The sequence below is a fragment of the Felis catus genome, chromosome B3 (assembly GCF_018350175.1).
Source record: "Felis catus isolate Fca126 chromosome B3, F.catus_Fca126_mat1.0, whole genome shotgun sequence".
In the NCBI taxonomy this organism is placed as follows: domain Eukaryota; kingdom Metazoa; phylum Chordata; class Mammalia; order Carnivora; family Felidae; genus Felis; species Felis catus.
Genome location: NC_058373.1, coordinates 91104835 through 91121200, shown reverse-complemented (window position 1 = coordinate 91121200; position 16366 = coordinate 91104835).

Sequence of the window (16366 nt, the reverse complement as noted above, 5' to 3'; positions counted from 1 at the left end):
GAATATTGATAAAGAGAAACAATTAAAAATAACCAAGCAGGGGCACCTGGGTGGCGCAGTCGGTTAAGCGTCCGACTTCAGCCAGGTCACCATCTCGCGGTCCGTGAGTTCGAGCCCCGCGTCAGGCTCTGGGCTGATGGCTCGGAGCCTGGAGCCTGTTTCCGATTCTGTCTCCCTCTCTCTCTGCCCCTCCCCCGTTCATGCTCTGTCTCTCTCTGTCCCAAAAATAAAATAAAAAAACGTTGAAAAAAATTAAAAAAAAATAACCAAGCAAAAATCCTGTTATGAAATGATAATCAAATGATAGCAGACAAAATAGACTTCAAGTCTACTTGTCACAAAAGACAAAGGAGGCTATTATGTAACTATGAAGGAACCAATTCATCAGGAATATAATAATCATAAAAATATATGTACCAACATCTAAGCACCAAATCTGTAAAGCAAACATGCACGTATCTGAAGGAACAAATAGACAACAATACAATAATAATAAAAGACTACCACCCTATGTTCAATAGTAGATAGCACATTTATAGAAAATCAATACAGAACAGTAAACTTGAACAACATCATAGCCCAAATGTACCTAATAGATATATACAGAGTATCCTACCCAACAGCAGCAGAATACACATTCTTCTCAAGTGCACATGGGACATTCTCTGATAGATCACATGTTATGTTACAGAACAAGTGTGAACAAATTTAAAATGGTTGAAATATCTAGCATCTTTTCTGACCACAGTGGAATGAAACTAGACATCAGAAGGAAAACTGGAAAATTCACAGGTATGTGGAAATTAAATAGCATGCTCTTCTATGACAATAGTGTTAGTGTAGCTCTGCCAGAACCTTGATTTTAGCCCCATAAGACCCATATGAGCTTTTTGACTTGTAGAACTATAACACATTTTTTAAGCTACCAAATCTGCAACAATTTGTTAGAGCAGTAGTAGGAAACTAATACAGAGATACTACACATGCATTGCCAGGTTCCCATGTTATGGAAAATTTCTCTAGTAAACCAGGCATACTATCTCATTGCAGTCAGAGGTCTCCACCACATAAAAATTGAGGATGCTCCCATGACTTGTTAGCTTCATCATAGAAAGATGGGATATTTTATTTAAGAGTTTTATTGGGAAAACAATATATTCTTTTTAAGAGCTTTAATTTCACAAATTTTCTATGTATTAGAAAATAAAAACAACAGTAAAATTCCTTATCCTAAAATGAAATGTACCAGAGAATGGAGAACATAATTCTAATTTGACAAATCCTCTAGCCAAAGTACAACGAGCCATCCTATTAATAAAATAGGTCAGTGTGGTCTTTTTGCAGATGCTAATGCATATGGTATCCATATCATGTACTGGGAACCCAAGCAGCTTTTGGAACCATTCCATATAAAAATGGATGACTGTATATTCCATATTTAAGGCTCATACTCAAGAACATCACTCATATCTTTACTCAATCACTACAGGTCATTGCAGCTGGTAAAAAAAAAAAATGGAACTTTCTCTTGAAAATTTAACATTGCCTGATGTCTTGCATGATAATCTCCTTCATGGGCCCATACCAAAATGTAGAATTGCTGAAAAATAATGTATGGCATAGCATGCTTTAGAAAATCATCAAGCGGTTTAGTAGAAGATAAATAGGAAACCAATGCAAATCTCCTACAGTATGGGACACTTTTTCCATCGCTAGGCTCCTGCAATTGGGACTTCTCTCTGGCTCCTGTAGTCCATGGTAACCAACAGCATCTACCACCTGTCAACTTCCGTCAACAACTCTTTTGGAGTGCCTGAGATAACATATATCCCCCTGAGTGCTTTCTGTTGCAATCTAAATATGAACTTGCATCAATTTGCACTGGTGTGGCACCATAGTGATTTATCTTTCAGTGAGTCATGGCTGTACTGTCAGCATCATTGTCTAGATCTCAGCATGGGGTAAGGAGCTCTTCCTTGGGCATTCTCCAAGCCCTAGTGTAGTGTGGTTCCTGTATTCTTTAGATGTCTCTTTACTTCTTATGAGTCAATTCATTATTACTCGAGTTCTCTCTTAATATTAACAATTCTTTATATACTAAACTTCCTCTGTTCAAATTACAAGGTAGTTTCTGTTTTAGTTGGACCAGAACTAATACATCATCCCAGTGGTTAGCATGCCCTAGGACCTCAAGTAATATTATTGAACAAGTAAATGGATGAATGAGGTATGTTCACTAATTTTCAAACCTTCAGCAGACGGTGGGGGGGGAGGGACAACAACAACAACAACACTAAGAACAACAACAAATCTCTTCGGCGTGATTAGGAAAGGCTCATCAACAGGGCAATGCTGCATGTTGCACAAATTTTATAGCTATTTCTGAGAAGAACCAAGGAAATCAGAGATTGATAGCACCATTGCTCCATTATGCTTCTTTTCACCAAGATTTGGCAATCATTTCAGTCAATTTGTGAGTGGAACAGCTACCAGCTGAAAACCTGGCATGAAAAGTTACATCTAAGGAAGGATCATCTTTAATTCTAGGTTAAAACCACTATTACAGTGCAATCACTGAAACTGATCTGGAGGAAAACGCTTATTTAACTACACCTAACAAATTATATTTGAATAAGTTTTTATTGATTTTTTTTTCTGTATTTGAAGTGTAATCTCAACTTCTGTTCAGAATTTCTGAAGCATCCAACTAGTTGGCTTTAACTACTAAAGTTATCTGGGCATCTGGATACCTCCTAACATTTCCAAATGAAATGAACATGAATGAACATACTTGTTGGCCTCAGGCTTACAAAAAGAGAGGTATCTCTAGCCTCCCACAGAGTTAAATGCTTTGCTCTTCAGTGTCATCTTGCAGCATAATACATTTTAAAAGCTCTGTCTCTAACTATATTGAACAGTGATTTATCAAGATATACCCTACTCGTTTGTTTATAAATATTTAAGGGTAAATTTTTCCAAATAAAGTAAAGCAACAAAATACACAAGAGAAAAAGAAACAAATTTGCTGTGTATTTGAAAAAGAAAAAAACAGATGAAGTCTCTTCAATATATTAAAAATTGACAGATAATATCAATAGTTAAAATCATGTCTTTTTCAATGAACAAATCACAACTATAATAAAGGAATGACTGAGGTTGTTGACGTCTAAAGTTTGAAATTGTTGATTGTTTTTATTTCATATATTTTCCTTTATATTTTCAGTGTTACATTAGCTTGCTGGTAACAGGTTTCCTTTGCTATCAGAAAGTAGAGCACTCCTATGAAAACCTCCATAAGCAAAATGGTGTAAAGCAAGGAAGCAATTATCACTAATTATATGAAAAAAATTTTGAACATTCTCAGATCCTATGAAATAACCTTTCTTGGGCTTTTCTAATACTTTAGGACACATCTTGCTAATAGATATACAAAATATATATAGTATAATAGATATACAAAATAGGTGTACAAAATTGAGATAAAGCACAGATGCTCAGACACAGTTCAAAGTGATAGAGGCTTGGTACTGAGATGCTGAGTGTAATTTCTGGATAAAGAGCTTGGCAGGGCCACTCTCACTGCTCAGAATACACACCATTTCTTTAATGGCTCACTACAAAAAAATCAAAAATCAAATACTGACCTCTATTTTTCCTTTTCCTCTATTTTTCATAAAAGCAAAGAAGTTTCTTTGGATTTCTTTAGGTTAGCCAAAAAAAAAAAAAAAAAGAGTTACTAATGTAAGCCTTTTGCAAATGTAAAGTGGCATAACATGAAGTTCCAAAAACTAGGGAATAGTGTATAGAGATTGTTGTTTTTCATTGTCTTGGGACATTACTAATAGTTCAATATGAGATATGTCATCTATTGGTGAAAGGTCTTCTGCATGTCGCTATCCAGTTTTCTCAACACCATTTGCTGAATCAACGGTCTCTTTTTCCATGATATATTCTTTCTAGCTTTGTCGAAGATAATTGGCCATACATTTATGGGTCCATGTCTGGGTTTTATATTCTGTTCCATTGATCTATGTGTCTGTTTTTGTGACAGTACCATACTATCTTGTTGCTTACAGTTTTGTAATACAGCTTAAAATCTGGAATTGTGATACCTCCACTTTGTTTTTATTTTTCAAGATTGTTTTGCTATTTTAAGTCTTTTGTGTTCCCATACAAATTTTAGGATTCTTTATTCTAGTTCTGTGAAGACTATCGCTTTGCATCCTCACAACAAAATTTGTGTAAATTCAGAGGAGAGGGCATTTCTTATTAAATGTAATTTTTACATTAATATTTTAGGAAAGCACTAAATTTGTTACTGCTGCAGATATCTTCTGAAGGGCTAAGAGACATAATTATTATGTTTTCTCTTACAACTACATTATAGCAAGGAAGAATATAGGAGATTATTAGAAAAAGGTGTTATTCAAATGCAGAAATATAATCTATATTAAGGTATATGTTATGATTTACAACGTTCTGACCTAAGCAAAGAAGTTAAAGTTTAGAATTTTTTTCTCCTATCATTACTTTCAACTATGAACATTAAGTCTCTACTTACTGATCTATAAATATGTATCTGGATAATCTCAAGGTTATTATTCACTCTTTCATATTAAGTATTAAAAACAATTATGTTTAAAAACCCAATCTTAACTATTGATTTAATCATATGCAATCCACTTCCCTCAGAAGTACCCAGTTTCTGATAGCAGTTGGAGTTGGAAAGAAGAGAATGGCCACTTTTACTTCTCCTCCTCCTAACCCAGAACCTGGCATATGAAGAGAGTGGGTGTCATGGTCTGATTCCGAGATAGTCTTTCTCTCTGTTTTGAAGAATCTTATAACTATGGGACTGAAGTTGAAAAGCATAATAGAATAGGCAGGTAACTTCATTTATAATCTGTTCATTTTGTTTAGTAAGAAGATATCTATGTTTTCATTCTGGCTTGTTTTTTTATGCCTCCTACTAATGGCTTCAGCCCACCATGATCAAATTCTAGGAACAATGTTAAGCTTTGCTCTGTTCCCTCTGTGAGGAGCTCTTTATAAAGGAGCATGTTTGTCTAATATGGCTCTAGTAGTAGTCCACTATAAGTCATCTCTGGGTAGTGTGCCACTTTTACTGGCACAGCAGACCCTTGGACAGTCCTATGAGCCATCTCTAACCTCCATGTCCAAAGATGGAGCCAAAGGAACCACTAAGTAGTTCTCACTGCTTTTTTTTTTTTTGCAGAGATGCCATAGATTCTTTCTTTTTTAAGTTTGTTTGTTTGTTTGTTTATTTATTTATGTATTTATTTATTTTGAGAGAGAGAGAGAGAGAGAGAGAGGGAGAGAGAGAGAGAGAGAGAACATGCACAAGCTGGGGAGGGGCAGAGAGAATCCCAAACAGGCTCTGCACTGTCAGCTTGGAGCCTGACGGGGCAATGAACTCACAAACCATGAAATCATGACCTAAGCCAAAGTCAGACCCTTGATCAAATGACCCACCCAGGCACTTCTAGATTCTTCTTGATTGTTTGCTTTAGGCTTCTATCTCAAGCTACATCGTCTTCAATTAACAACAATAACAACAACAACAACAAAGACACTAAACACTGAGTTCAGGAACATGTGTCAAATTGCCCAAAGAGTTCCCATATAGTAGCATAAATATTTTGAGACTTAAGGTGCAGTTATCTTCCTGTCATAAAATAAGATACCAGTCTCCTACCTTGAAGAAACCTTCAATTTCTATGTCTATAAGGTGGATCTATACTTATAAATGTTTACTCTGCTTGGTGAGGAAAGAATCTCACTTCTTTCCCAACAACAAGGGTAAGTAAAACCATTTTATTTACCATCAGTGATAGCACAGGACTTTCTCCCTTTTATCCCCCCCCTCCTTAGTGATTTGATTACATACACTAGAGCGGTGCATGACGGAATAGGAGAGTGAGGGGAAAAGGAGTCCATTGTGAAAGGCATGGTTTGATCTGATTTTGTAAGCCCTGGAAGATAGTTCCTGGCTCTATTTATGAGTAGACTTTTACAAAACATGTGAATCTAGAGTTCATTGTCTATGACTATGGACTCCAGTGCTGTTTTGCAGGGCATAAGGAAAATTCTCTACTCAATATCCTATCACATACATATCTCTTGAACTTATGCTACGTTAAATGTTTTTAAATGTGTGACTTCTGTTGTTGCTACTCCCTAAACTGTCTTTCCTGTCTTGGTGAGTAGTAACTTTACTTTACAGTTTTTCTGGACAATTTAGCAATAATATCAGTCCTTTCAATTTTCACATCAAAATTAATCAGCAAATATTCTCAAATGAACCTTCAAAATGTACAGAAACTGAAGATTTCTGATCTGCAACACCCCTCCTTTTCTAAACTGTTCTTTAAGTTATCTTTAACTCTCTTCTGAATTATTGCAATAGCCTCCTAACCATCCTGGTTGCTGAAACTCTAGCTTTTCATCCTTCAGCCAATTCTCTACAAAGTAGATAAAGTAATTCTTTCAAAAGGTAAATCTCATCTTCTACTTCATTAATACAGTTTGAGAATCATCCAGTGACTTCCCATGTAATTCAGAATGAATCTAATGTCTTTAGAGTCTGTCTCCTTACCTTCCTTAGCCATTTGCTATTCCTTAAGTGTGGTTGGCACATTCTAGCTGCAGGACCTTTGCACTTACTCATCTTTTGGCATGGAATTACATCTCCACTGATATGTACATGGCTCATTTCCTCAATAGCCTCCAATCAATATAAAACCATCAATATAAAACCATTCCTGATTCCCTTATTTAAATTTTATTTCTACCTTACCATCTTCATTCCTAGACTTTATCACTATTTTGTTTTTATCTATAGGACTGATTTTCTCAAGCCCTTTATTTACTTAGCAGAGGAATGTTACATATTAGTGATTGCTTAATAAACAGTCACCAAATCTCAGTGGCATCTAAAAATTAAATTTTCCTTTTCATGTGTCTATGGTCAGCCATAATTTGACTTTCTTGCCTACTTTTCATTGCCATTTATGTTCTGGTCTACTATGAATTTTAATTTTGCAGCCCATGTTGGAAAAGCAACATTTACCTGGAAGAAATTTATCTTGGTAATGGCGGTGACCTAAAAGCTCATACTTTCTAAGTAGTGTGCATACTGACTGCACACACACATTTTGAACATCTATTTGCATTATATTAACTAACATTTCATTGTCCAAATTAACTCATGTAATTAAGTCCAAATTCAAGGGTGGGAGATGCATATGGAGTTGCATATAGTCTGCCCACAGATAAAGAAGAGTGTTACTTCTGGGGGGCTTGGTCATTTAAGCATCTGACTCTTGATTTCGGCTCAGGTCATGATCTCATGTCTCATGAGTCAGAGCCCCACATCGGGCTGCATGCTAACAGTGTGGAGCCTGCTTGGGATTCTCTCTCACCCTCTCTCCCTCTCTCTGCCTTCCCCCGCTCATGCACACACGCGCGCGCTCTCTCTCTCTCTCTCCAAAATAAATAAACTTAAAAAGTTTATTTAAGTGTAGATGTTTTAATTACTGAATGTATTACATATATGCAAATACAATTTAACCAACAGCAATAGGTGAAAATATTTAGATTCCACAATTATAGAAGTATTCTATTTTCCAATATATTAATCAAACTTTATCCAATTAAATAAGACAAATATAAAAAAAATTAGGTTTCTATTAACATTTCTAAAGAGACTACTTTTTGACCCTGACATTGGTACTTGGTGTCAACAGATGCATGGGGTTTAGAAAAGTGAAAGAGAAGACAGAAGAAGGACTTCAGGTAGAAAGTTGGTTCAGAGGTTCAGAGGAATAAAAACACAAAAGGGTTTCAGATAATATCTAAGTTCTCCTTTACTCTTATTTTCCAAACAGTTCAGACCCATACTGTTAGATAAGACTAGGAGGCACAGGCTTTACAAGAGCCCCAGTAGGGGAAGGATGTCTATGTGGGAAAGCAAGACCATATATTCGATTATGTTGGAGAACATTCCATCCTGGATTTTTAATTATAGTTTCCTTACAATTTCTTCTTTTTCAACCATGTTATTTGACTTTATGTCAGTACATTTCCTGATAAATTCTGCTTCTTGTACCTTATCACTTCATATATTTTCTGATTCATTGTTTTGCTTTAAGGTTACTCTTTCTCTGTGTGTTTATGTAGTCTATATAAAATCATAGGTGAACTCTACCTTAGGAAGTCCCTTGATACTCAGAATATTCAAAAAGATGGAATGTTTTCTGTTCTCAGTGTTCTGAAAGTAAACAGCCAACCTCATGATCTCAGAACCTCATAATGTGAGAATATATTAAATTCTCCTGCAAAATTATTTCATTAACTTCACTGGTAACTGTTTTAAAAGCAGCTCAATTGCAGGATGATTATGTAGTCTGCTGGTCAGAGTAAGAGGTGGCTGTTTTGAGGTCCAACAATGTTTCCTAGTCTAATCATTAAGTTGTAGTCAGATAATTTGGTACAATTTGCATTATCCATTTATCAGGGATCCCTCATGAGATAGTTGTAGCCATGCCAGACAGTCCAAAGCTTCAAAGTAGGCAGAATAACTTCCAGATACATTTGTACTTCAGAACCTTAGCAAATGTCCACTCTATTCCACATTCTATGATTCTTCTCTGACACAGAAATATTCCCTGCTTCTCTTGTTCTCCCCATGATTCTTCTCACGCAGATTTTGCAGTTGTTGCTCTTTAAATCATGACTATATCTCTCTCAAATATATTAGTTCAAACTTATCCTTTGTCTTTTAGTTTATTTTTAATAAAAGTCCTAACTATATTGAACTACTAAAAATGAAGATATACTAATGAATATATGAACACAAAAATTGTTACCTTTGCTCATAGATCATAGAAAGAGACTATAAGTACATTATTTAAGTTACTTGGCACTGATAATAAAAATTGATTATATTCTAATTTTAGAGGGGTGTAAGGAAAAATACTGAAGTGGATGCAGGGGATGTTAACTGCAATTTGATCTTGGTCTCTAAAGAAACAATGTTTTAGGGTTCAGGGGCATTTTAAGATTTCTCAGTCAATTTTGTAAGTTTTATAGTAAGGATCAAAGAAGATAAGTTGCTTACTCTAGAGTAATAAGCTCATTGCCTTGACTCCCAGACTTTCTACTATACCATTAACGTCATTAAATTGTTGAGTTTTTTCATAAAGATCACAATTCCTGATCTTAAGCCTGCAAGATAAAATTTAATTTGATTTTGGTTGTCCTTCTTAAAGTATATGATTCTAGGAATTTAATTGATTTCATCATCCTCTAAGCCCATCTTCATTTGGCATAGTCTTTAATTCCTCTCATATGGAGAAAAAGAAAACATGCACTGAAAACACCCTAGAATCTATCCCAGCAGTTATTCTTCCATTGCCAGTATCCTAGGTAACACTTATGGAGATTTTTTATACATGACCTCTTCCTAGAGTATATAAAGTACATTGCTGCTTATAGTTTTATACAAACAAATTCTTATTGATTTTTCTGTGTGATGGGGTACCCCATTTGTGTCATCTTTCTTAGGTTACCTTATGTATTCATTTTCCCTTTATCAATTTTCTCACATCAGAGTGAAAAAACATTTCTAATCTGGGTTGGGAAACCTCTCCAGTTACATGTCTAACCCCTGTCACTTTTCTTTAGGTCCATTGTAATATTCTTATATTTGTCTTACAAAATATCATTCAAAACATGTTGGATGTAGTAGCTTCTGGAGTAGCTGTTGAATAAATTCATGTTTTGGAGGATTTTTAGCTTAATAGGTAGAAGTGAACCAAGTAGCAATCTCAACTCTCGCACATGTTCACCATCATTTTCATATTAAGCAAATGAGATGAGGAATTTTAAATTGTAATAAAGTTTCCTAGAACAGCAAAATAAAACACAGTCACTGAAACTAAGTGTTATTTCCTGACTAAATGCTAATTGATGGGATTTCATAAATGTAAATTTTATTCTGGTAAAATATTCATAAAACCATAGGTTATAAAATGTTATTCTGTGATCCATGAGAATATTTAGCAATAGGAAAAAGTGACCTCTGCCATCAGACAGAAGAAAACATTCAGAGATTTATCTCTCACTATCCCTTCAACAGATAATAAGCTAACATTTATATAGATCATATCACAATAGAATTTCAAGAGAAAAGAGAACTTTAAAGATTAATCAGTACAAACCTTCATGTTACTGTAAGGAATATGAAAACTAGAGAGGTAATAAAAATAATAAAATTAACAGAGAAATACTATTGGAAACTAGTGTTAATTAAATAACACAATTACACACTTAGCATGTATTATCTCATTTTACATACAGAATAATCCTTAGAGTAAGTACCATTATTTTTTAAATATTTTTTTTAACTTTTATTTATTTCTGAGACAGAGAAAGAGCATGAATGGGGGAGGGTCAGAGAGAGGGAGACACAGAATCTGAAGCAGGCTCGAGGCTCCGAGCTGTCAGCACAGAGCACGACATGGGGCTTGAACTCATGGAGGGCAAGATCATGACCTGAGCTGAAGTTGAATACTTAACCGACTGAGTCACTCAGGTGCCCTGTAAGTACCATTACTTAAAAAAAAAACTACACATTAACACAATGAAGAATTGGCAGCTGGGTTTTCAGAATCTCACCACAGTGTTACTCTTTTAAATAACTAGTGTACATCATAATTATAAATATTTTTGAATCATTAAAGTATTTTGGCAGTTTCTGTTGATTACATAAGGCATTTATGCTAAATATAAATAGCCTATGTCATATTAAAACTAAAACAAACCATTATTTACTATAGGGTTGATTTGCAAATACAAAACCATAATGACTAAATCTTCTCTTTAATGAATTTAGTGGAAGAAAATGATTCTAACAATTACCATTCAAGCTTACAGAAAATCTATCCTACACTTAGCTCAGGCACAGCCACATACATTTCTGAAAAATATAAAGTTGTAGCTCCCAGTAAGAAAATGCTATTTAAAAAAACCAACTCTTCAAGATATTCATGACTGTCTCATACCAATGATATTTTAATTAACCATAGAATAATTTGGCAACTAGTAATTTGGGGAGTGTGAAATGCAGATACTTTTGGCTCAAGCCAATCAATTATGCTAATTGATTCATCCAAGAGATAAACTACATCTAAAAACCCATAGTTAAATTTAATTTAGAGTTCTGTAATGTGCTAGAAATAAGAAAAAAAGATAGAAAGGATATAAAATAAGATTTCTAAAAATTCAACACAGAGCTTTTAGATTTAATTTACTTCCATTGAACTTATTTGAAGCAAGACCTATTCTTGTAGTTTTATCTACTAAATCTAGTTTATAATAAATTTTCATTTTCTAAAAGATAAATTTCAAAGACAAAATTCACATAAAATGTGATATAAATGTGGTTAGTAAGTACCACTGAAATGATTTATACATCCACTTACTGGCTTAACACTGTTTGATGAAATCTATAAACACTAGAGTATGATAATTACAGTGTATGTGCACTATGGAAAGAGAGAGATTGTAAAAAATTGGGTGTGTGGGGGGGAGCTCATATAGGTGAGATACAGTCCATGCCCTCAAGGAGCTTACATTAAAGAGGGTGGGTTAAAATAACTATGCAGGTAACAATTATACAAGTTAACAAGTAATACATGGAATAAGAGAACTATGGTATAATAAAAATTTGTAGAGATAAGATAGTCTGCTTCACATCATGAGCAACTCTACAATTTCTGTGTATGAAGAACTTAGTGGTGGAATTTTGTGTGCTTAAGGAAGATGATAAGGTCAGGGTGGGTTGGAGGCTTATCTAAGAGATGTTTCCTATAGCAATTGTGACAGGTATGTCAGCTAATTGTAGATATCTGAGGAAATTACAGGAAAGAATAAAGTGATGGGAAATAAAAGGTTATATTTTAGGAGAAATAACTTCACAGAGCCATAAAGATATAAGAAGTGCTCTTTTAACAAAAGAAATTAAATTTCTTCCATCTTGGAAAAATATGAGGCAGGCCTAATCCTAACCTTTGCAGGGTCTTGCACAAGAATTCAAAAATGGATTTACATATCATATATCCAAAAATATAAGTGTATAAATGTTATAAATATATAAATGTTATGTAGTACTATATATGCTCTATTATTGTCCCTTGATAAATTTATCTGATAGTTTATGTTTTAGTGTATTACCTAGATTGATTTACTGGATCCCTCTTTTTTCATGGAAGCAGGGAAGGAAGAGCCATTTCCTAACCCTGGTCCATACTGAGTCTTATCTAGCCCCACAGGGATCTCACATATGTCTGTGTCGACATCTTATCCCACAAGGGTAAATTCCACCCAAATGCTTACTACTTGAGCTTAGCAGTACACAGAGCAGCAGTAATTATGAACTTTGGGAAGATAAATTTGTGGAAGAAAACTGAGAAGATGCTAGACGTTGACCTGAAATAAAATGAAATTATTGGAAGTATTCTCTTGCCCATATCCAAAAAAATAGGATGAGAATTAGATATTCTAGAAGAAGAAGCTTAGATATTTGGTAAAGATATAAACAGATTCAGAGAGACCAGTGTGCAAATGTTAGCACATTCAGTATAATTCTAGAAAAATCAAGTGTCTGTGACTTTAATATACAGGTAACTTTATACTGCCTATGAGGTATCACTATTTATGTCATTTTTTCTGATATTTTTATCATTCAACCATCATTCCTCTCCCTTCATTTATCACACTTATTTTGAATTAAGTAAAATGATAAGTACTAAAAAAACCTAATTATTTTCTGAAACAATGTATCTGACTGTTGAGATTAAATCATCTTTATTGCCTATAAATTTCCAGTTAACAAATTATTTTTATTTTATTAAAATATCTTTTAAAAAGGCTAATTAAATATCTTATTAAATATTTTCCATGTTTTATGGGAACAGGGTTAACTACTAAATCCCAGAAATATTTACTAACTTAAATACTTTTCTTTAAAAAGCTACTGGTTGGAAAGGCACCTATAAGATACATTATGGCAAGTTATAACTCAAATACAAATTCTTGGTTCATTTTTCATCCATTTGTAGAGTTAATAGCACAGCATGAAAAATCAGGTAGATTTGCATTCCTATCTACAGTTGGACATATTCTAGCTGTGTGATATTGGTTAAGTAACATAGTCTATATAAGCAGAGACTGTTAACTAGTCTTCACAGACCATTCTCTTTTTGTCTATAATACGCATATATCAAAGAACCTGACTAGAATATATTTAGTACTTCCTCAGCATAAACACAGAGCCACCTGCCGCAAGTAGCACAACTTGAACACTGGCTGCCTAAATTGCTACACCAAGCCCCATCCCCCCTGCACTCTGGTAGGACTGTCCTTCTCTGTCAAGTGTGCCTTAGGCCCAGTGTGGCAGGCTTCTCCCCCAGAAGACTAGCACAAACCCCTACCCACACCATATTTCCCTGCCACAGTGTTATGCTGGGCTGAAACACTGGTGGTGTTGGTGCCAGATCTCATTTCACAAGCAAATCAGAGCACATCTAGTTAAGACTCACCACATTCAGTCCCGGGACCCAACACTGTCCACAGCAGTCAAGGAGAGCCTCTGCAGATGACTGTCCTGAAGGATAGAGCAGCCACAACACAACAACAGAGCACACACAGCACACATCAGAGGCAATCCCTGAAATGAAGGCCCCTGGGTACTCTGTGATCTCTTCTTAAGAAGGCCATTACTTTCAGGAAAAGGAGACATAACTGTCTTTTCTAACACAGAGAAGAAAGCAGAGATGTAGACAAAATACCAAGAGAAGAATTTTTCCCAAGTGAAAGAACAAATTAAGGCCACGGACAAAGATCTAAGCAAACAGATATAAGCAACATGCCTCGTGGGGAATTTAAAGGAGCCATCATGGAGATCATGGAACACCTGGGTGGCTCAGTCGGTTAGGCATCCAACTCTTGATTTCAGCTCAGGTCATGATCTCATGGTTCATGAGATTGAGCCCCACATCCAGCTCTGCACTGACAACTTGGAGCTTGCTTGGAATTCTCTCCCTTTCTCTCTACCCCTTCACCCTTGTGACCCCCCCTCTTTCTCTTTCAAAATAAATACGTAAACATTTAAAAAAATTAAATATAGCAACAATCATAAGGATACTCATTGGGTTTGAGAAAAGAAGACATCAGTAAGACCCTTACTACAGAGATAAAGGTGTTAGAATCAATCAGAGATGAAGATGCAATAAATGAGACTGGAAACAAGCTTGATGCAATAAATAGCAGGCTGGAGAAAGCATAGGAACTAATTACTGGCCTAGAAGAGAAAATAATGGAAAATAATAAAGCTGAACAAAAGAGAGAAAGAAGAATTATTCCATATGAGAATACACTTAGGAACCCAGTGATTCCATCAAATGTAATAAAATTTGTATTATAGTCTCAGAACAAGAGATAAAATGGGGCCAAAAAAACATTAAAAAAAATAATAGCTAAAAAGTTCCTAATCTGAGGAAGGAAACAGACATTCAGATCCATGAAGCACAAAGAACTTCCCCCAAAATCAACAAAATCAGGCCAACACCAAGATATACTATAATTAAATTTTCAAAATATTGTGAAAAAGAAAAAAAAATCTTAAGCAGAAAGACAAAAGAAGCCAGTAACTGATAAGAAAAGACCCATAAGACTAGCAGAAGATTTTTCAAAGGGAATTTGGCAAGCCATAAGGGAGTGGCATGATATATTCAAAGTGCTAAATGGGAAAAATATGCAGCCAAGAATACCCTATTCATCAAGGCTATCATTGAGAACAGAAGTAGAGATAAAGAGTTTCCCAGACAACAAAAACTAGGAATTCATGACCACTAAACCAGCCCTGCAAGAAATATTAAAAGTGACTCTTTGAGTGCAAAAGAGAGACCAAAAGTGACAAAGACAACAAAGGATCAGAGAAAATCTCATAAAATAATGACAAAACAAGTAATTAAATGGAATTCATATCTATCAATAATTACTTTGAATATAACTAGACAAAATGCTCCAATAAAAAGCCATAGCATTTCAGAATGGATTAAAAAAAAAAAGACTATATGCTGCCTACAAGACACTCATTTTAGACCTAGGGACACCAGCATATTGAAAATGAGGGGATAGAGAAACATTTATCATGCAAATGGGTGTCAAAAGAAAGCTACAGTAGGAATACTTATATTGACAAACTAGACTTTAAAACAAAGACCATAACAAGAGACAAAAAAGGACACTGTGTAGTCATAAAGGGGAATATCCAACAAGAAGATATAACAATTTGTAAATACTTATGCACTCAACATGGGAGTACCCAAACATATTACAATTAAGAAGAACAAATTGATAATATTACAATAATAGTGGGGGACTTTAACATTCCACTTACATCAATGGACAGATCATTCAAACAGAAAATCAGAAAGGAAACTGTGGTTTTGAATGACACTCTGGTCCAGATGGGCTTAACAGATACATTCAGAACAATTCATTCTAAAACAGCAGAATACAAATTCTTTCAATCCACATGAAACATTCTCCAGAACAGATCACATATTAGGTCACAAAATAGGACTCAACAAATACAAAAATATTAAGATCATACCATGCATCTTCTCTGGCCACAATGCAATGAAACTAAAAGTCAACCACAGGAAAAACATTGGAAAGACCACAAATACACAGAGGTTAAAGAACATGCTACTAAAAAGTGAATGGGTCAGGTGGGAAATGAAAGAAGAACTAAAAATACATGGAGAGGTGCCTGGGTAGCTCAACCAGTTAAGCTCTGACTCTGGATTTCATCCTGATCATGATCTCATGGTTGGTGAGATCCAACAGCATGGAGCCTGCTTAGGATTCTCTCTCTCCTCTCTCTCTGCCCATCCCACTGCTCATGCTCTCTCTCTGTCTCAAAATGAATAAATAAACATTTACAAAATATATTTTGAGACAACTGAAAATGAAAACACAATGGCCCCAAATCTTTGGGATGCAGTAAAAGCAGTCCTAAGAGAGAAGTATACAGTAATATAGGCCTACATCAAGAAGCAAGAAAAATCTCACATATGCAACCTAATCTTATACATAAAGGAGATAGAAGGGGCACCTGGGTGGCTCAATCAGTTGAGCGTCCGACTTTGGCTCAGGTCATGATCTCACAGTCCATGAGTTTGATCCCCGAGTTGGGCTCTGTGCTGACAGCTCAGAGCCTGGAGCCTGCTTTGGATTCTATGTCTTCCTCTCTCTCTGCCCCTCCCCTGCTCATGTT